The sequence below is a fragment of the Haliaeetus leucocephalus genome, unplaced genomic scaffold (genome assembly GCF_000737465.1).
Source record: "Haliaeetus leucocephalus isolate CR32 unplaced genomic scaffold, Haliaeetus_leucocephalus-4.0 Scaffold264, whole genome shotgun sequence".
Classification (NCBI taxonomy): domain Eukaryota; kingdom Metazoa; phylum Chordata; class Aves; order Accipitriformes; family Accipitridae; genus Haliaeetus; species Haliaeetus leucocephalus.
Genome location: NW_010972700.1, coordinates 188938 through 195208, shown reverse-complemented (window position 1 = coordinate 195208; position 6271 = coordinate 188938).

Genomic DNA, 6271 nt, shown 5'->3' with positions numbered 1-6271 from the left:
GGGGGGGGGGCGGCTCCAGGCACCGCCCGGCTCCGCTGCAGCAATTTCTGACCAATCCTGCCCGGGAAGGAGCTTCCCTCCCTCCTTCCTCCTCCTCTTCCTCCTCTTCTTCTTCCTCCTCCTCCTCCTCCTCCTCCTCCTCCTCCCTTCTCCGCCCCCCCGCCCCTCTCCTCCCCGAACCGTTCCCATCCCGTTATTCCGCAGGCGGGGAAGGGGACTCTGCTGTCCCGCACCCCCATGAAGCGGGGACCGACCCGCCCTGGCTGCTGTTAAAACCGGCCCCCGCACGGAACACCTCCGGTGTTTCTTCCATCGGCTGTTGGTTTCATTTTAGCTGTGCTTTTTTTATACTGTGGTTGCTGCCCACGGGTTAAAAAAAAAAAAAAAAAAAAAAAAAAAAAAAAAAATCAAGCAAAGAACAGCCAGGGTTCCAGCTTGCTCTGTGAGAAAATGTTATTTTGATTCTGCAGACTTCATGGCTAAGAGAGCAACGGGCCATCCTGAAGGGTAACCGACTTCTGCAAGGAGCCTGTGATCATTAGAGCATTTTCGCCCTTGGTCATTCTGTCCCAGAAAACTTAACGTGTGACTGCACGGTACAGAAACAACCCTACTGTACTAACTGAACTGATGCAGATAAACCTTTTGCCTCTCCAGATGGCATTTCTATGTATCACTTCTTTAACAAATCAATTCTTTCAGGTCTCTGCACACAAACACTATTGCTCTTGATGTGTGGGGAGGGATTTAAAATAGAAACCAAGTCCTTCCCTCTTTCTACAGACACTGCAGCTTTTTCCTGCCATGGAACTTCCTTTATTGCCTCCACAAGTAGTTTGGGAGAGAACCACAAACAGGCAGTTCCTGGTCTGTACAAACCAGGGTGCTAAATAACCTGGAATCCCTGAAAAAAAAAGTGAAATGAATATGAGCTTTTGAGGGGGGAAGGTAAATTGGTTGGTTGGTTGTTGGAGGGGTTTTTTGACCTTGTGAGGAAAACAAAACTGATCCTCAGCAAGTGTGTGTAATTGAATGGCAGCTAATACCACCAGGGATCAGTGTAGAAGTCTTTAAGAGGTGGGAACTATTTGATACCAATGTTAGGAAGTGCTCGCAGTTATGCAAGCAGCTGTGTTCTCCAGAATTGACTTTTATAGAGAGATGGCTCATCACCTTCAGCTCTTCTCTTTCATCTGGAAAAAGTCTGTAGAGATAAGGTGTCCATTTACTTATTTACATTTACAATATTTAAGCAGCTTTTCTGGTGCCAGTAATGTTTTGGTTAGTAACTATAGTTAGATTGGACCTCACTGAACTTGATAGATTTAGCCACTGACCTTGCAGATATTAAAGATACGTATGAACTTCTTTACCCAATAGTTGTCTCTGTCCTCAAAGTGTCCTAGTACCCTTAGTAGGGAAGCCATTTTAGACCTTAAATCATCTCCATCACTTTTCTCAGAACTTTCTTTTCCAGTTGCACTACATCTTTTCTTTGATTTAGAGGGCAGAAGTGTGCACAGTACTCAAGGTGCGGCTATTCCAGAAAATGCTACAACAGTACAAAGATACAATATCCTCTGCTTTGCTCTCTGTTCCTCTTCTGGTGATTCCTGACATTCACATTATTTTCCTTTTAGTGCTTCTGAGCACTGAACAAATGATTTGTTTAGTTATTTATTTATTGTTTTCAGATGCAGGAGGATTTTTTCATTAGGATCAACCTGGAGGGTGCAGTAAAGGTGGAGGATGGTGACGAGACAGTTCTGAAGACTGAGTCAGGGACCAGGGGCAGGAGGACAGGCAGTGAAACTGAAAACTATGGTCAAAAGAAAGTGAAAAAACGAGGAGGCTGAAGTTTATTTTCATTTAGTGACATCCAAAACACTCAAAGCTTGGAGAGCCCAAGATGTGAATGTCATAAAGGTCATGGCAAGAGCACCGTTGCAGGTCAGGCAAATGGAGATCTCGTTTATCACCAAAAGGGTGGCTTGATTTGCCACCACCCATTACGAGCCAGAAGTCCAAGTCCACGTGCCTCTATAGGTGGTGAAGTTCCCATTAGTTGCTAGTCCCGTGCACTCACTGTGTGTGCGCAGTGTTAACTGCTGAAGGACCTTGGAGCTGCATCAGAGCAGCTCTGATCCTTTTTTACCTGGGCGGGGGCGGATTTCAACAGAAAATTTCATATCAGATGTGTGCATGTGTTTGTGTGTATGCGTGCACATATGCCGGAGGTGTAAAAGGACAGTATCATAGAGAACAGCAGCATAGGATAATCATTATCAAGATAATACTAATAAGATTAATATTTAATTACTATACATTGAAAAATGGGGAAAAATAGGTCATTACCTTGTAAAGGACTTTGTAACTTTCTCCTATGTGCTTTTTATTTTTGCTTTCAGCCCAAGCTATCCCTTGTCCATCTCTGCGAGTTTGGGGATAACCAGCGAGGGTTACTGCATAAACACATCAATGCCTGAAAAGGTAACGCTTTTAAGAGTCAGTAATTAACAAGTACATCTATGATTTTAGTGAGGTTTATGAAGCTCTGTCAGAGAGAGACCCCGCTGTTCCTGGGATGGGAGCTGCCATGATCCATGCTGATTTCCAGCTTCCACACAGAGGAAAGCGACTCCAAATGCACCAGCCGGAGCCTTCAGCACCCAGCTGGAGCAGAGCCCGGCGGCAAACGCAAGCCCTGCCGTGCCCTGGGAGCAGCCAGTGCAGGGGCCAGGCGCCTCGGGTTAGTCCACGTGAATGCGAATGGAAACTAGGGCTGAACTGACCAAACCTCAGACAGTCCAGCAGTAATTTAGGGGCATATTGAGCTGTCAGGTGTGAAATGTGGCATTTCTGTTAAGGGGATAACCACAAGTCAGTGGGGCAGTGGGGCTGTCTTCTGTTTCCTGCAGATGGCCTGTGCAGAGATTGACAGCTTGGAGTCTATATGAGTAGGATGCACAGAGCATTAATTTTGCTTGTGCTGTAATTAAACTTGTGATACAACTCAAAACAATTTCTTTTTTTTTTTTCATGGAATTAGATAACTTCTGTAATGTTTTCATCATGTTGATTGTCACTCTAGGCAAAAATCCATCTCCGTGATTAGCTGGACTTCTCCACTTCACATGATTATGCTCCAAGAACACTTATGTTTCCCTAGGAAGATGATACAGTTTTATTCCTTTCCTTCACAAATTTTTCACCTAAGTAAAATAGCACGTTTGCCACAAGCTTCTGCTTTAGGAGAAGCAAATCTATATCTCCAAATTGCAATATTTCTGTCCCAATACTTTTAGCTGGTTTAAAAAATACACCACAGAGACTTTCTAAGTTGATACTAATTCTCCTATTGAACTGAAAATACATGTGCTGGCAGATCTACTGAGAGATCAGCAGCTCCTTCAGATAACTAAACTGTTTTCCTCAAAACCCCAAAGAAAAGTAGATCACTGAAAACAAATTTTGAAATTCACGTTATTCAAGAGCCTCCTCAAGGGGATGCTTGTCTCTTGGGAAGGCCAGGAGTATTAGCAGGGATGGCAGGATGAGAGATTGAAAGCTGATGCAGAAGGGAAGAGCAGCACTACGATCTGCTATGACAAACCTAGAGTGGAAAGAGGAGTCGAGTCATTGTCTTGCTCTTTCCCACCCGCACCCAACCTGCTCCTTCGCTCCAGTGTGCCCTGGCTGCCTTCCCACATCATGGGAAACAAGCTCAAGGCTCCCTGATCAGAAAGAGGCAAGAAGAATTTTTCACCCTCCACATACTGTCTTGATTAATGGGAAAAGCTGAATTGTAAAAAAGAAAAAAAAATAATTAATGGGTAGTTCATATACTCATTTGTTGGTTTTTAGTAACAAAATCCACGTAGGAGTGAAGGATGAACACTACCCATAAAATATAAGACCAAGATGTCATATTAGGAAATGAAGTGTTACTCCAGAGTTCAATCAGTGCAAATTGCTCAGAGCTCCTTTCTTCTTTTCCAGAACATTGAAAGGTTTGAGCTCCTGTAAACAGGATGTACGCCCCTCCTTTTAGTTAAGTTTTGTCTATTTTCAGGAGTGCCCCAACACTTCAGTAATATACACACAGTTATTTTATACCTACAGCTGCCAGTGAAAGGTTTATAAAGACACCACACACATACATTATGCTAAAATAAAAACATAAAAATTAAACTTTCTGTTCTTTTGTTTGGTAAAGACAAAATGGGGTAAGCATAACTTGACTTTTAACAATCATGAAATATAGAATACTATTTCCTCAGATAACCCAAGCATACTGTAATACAGCAATTTATGTGCCTGTATGTTGCTATCATATCTGTAAAGATTCTGTGTAAAATCAGTCACAGTTAAAATTCAGGCTTTAGACCATCTGTGGTTTTTCTCCCTTTTGAAGTTAAGATATTGCTTAGGTCAGGAACAAATTACATTGTTAGCTGTTTTGGTCCTTCAGCTGGGTTGTCACTCTTAAGAAGTAATGGACCTTGGATAAGGGTGAAAAGTTGTTTATTTAAGGAAGTCTAATATTAAAAGGATTAAGAAAGTATGATGCAAAAATAAGCAAAGGTTACATTTCATGGGAAAAATATTAACCACACAATAAATGCCACAAAAATAGGTCTAGTGAACTAAAAAGAAATGAGAAGTGGATGCTAAAAGACATTGCAACCTTTTGACAAAGTACCAGTCAACATTTAACCCCACTAGGCATAGGAGGCGAATAGGGCAGCTTGCAAGGCAAAATACTTATTCCCACTAAACCACATGACAAGAATGAAATTGTTTAAGTGGATAATCTACAACAATATTAACACCTAAAGCATTTGAAGTTATGAGGTGAAATGAAGGCAAAGCTATAGAAAAGATATGCAAAAAAATTACGTTATTAAAACCAAATGTGCCAGATGAGAAGGGGAGAATAATTCTTTCAGCAGTCGTGAAGAGAACAAAAGAGGTCCTTTGAATCTAGGCAAATAGAGGGAAAAACACACTAATTACTGCCAGGGAAAATGTCTATGATATTAAAGAGTGAGAGAAGTAATAGGCAGGGAATAGTACACTTTGTAGTTATGCAGAAGCTTTACTGAGATTTCTGTTGTATTCTATTCATGCTGTAACCAGTAAATGGGGGGAAAAAAAAGGGCTGAATATAAATTTTTCTTTCTCAAACAGTAAGTGAACTGATAAATAGTGTGCAAAGGCACGGTGATTCTAATACAAACTGAGGAGCTTCACCTGTACCAATAGCACCATAAAGGTTGATAAGCAAAGATAAGTGTGCCTTTGCTATTTCTGTAGAACTAAATTGGGTGATATTAATAAAGGCTGATAAAAAAAACACTACAAAGCTGGCTATCTACACATGAAAATAGACTTATCAAAATAGTGGCCAAATATGAGCTGAATAACATACATACTAGAAGTCTGTAGAATGTAGAGAAAAAAAAAAACAAACCCCAAACACCCCCCCTCCAAAGCCCCAAAGAGAGAAAATTATTTCAAGAAAAACGGATGAAAAAGGACAAACAATGAAACAAAAATGTGACAGCTCAAAGGGAAACGGCTGTGAAATTACCAGGCAAAAACTTTTCATCATCACGAAGCATTACAGGAGTAAGGACCCATTAGGAAGCAGGGAAAAGATGGGGGGGGGGCAGAAGCAAATGACATACCTGACCAACCAAACACGAAAAATAAAACCTCTGTATTTCACACAGACATAATTAATCAGGGAAAAACGCCTGACAAGAAAGAGATGGTGAATAGGGACTGTTTGGAATAGCATTTATTTTACGATCGATCTTTCAAGAACAAAGTAACAATACCCTCAAATGTATTTCACGGTAAATTTAAATACTAAGTCATACGGAGAAATTGAAACAGCGTGTGTGCACTCGCAGGGTTTGAGGGCTTTCTACACGGGTCGTGTCCCCGGGAGACACCGCAGCAGGCCCCGTACCTCGGACTCGTGATGCCGACAATCCCCCACCAAACCCGACCTCTCCCGAAACGATAAAGCTGCCAACTCGGCCTGCCGGAACCGTTCACGGCTCCAAAGCCATTCCTAAAAGGAAGGCTGCGCCCCGCGGAACGTCAACCAGAGCGACCTCGCCCGAGTGGAAAACACCGACTGACCAGAACGCCGCGACCTCCGGGTCCCCCCCCGCCCGGGGGCTCTTTGTGGGAGCGCCGCGAAATGGCGGCGGCGCGGGCGGGGCGGGCCGCTGTGCGGCCCAGGGGGGGGGTGGGGGAA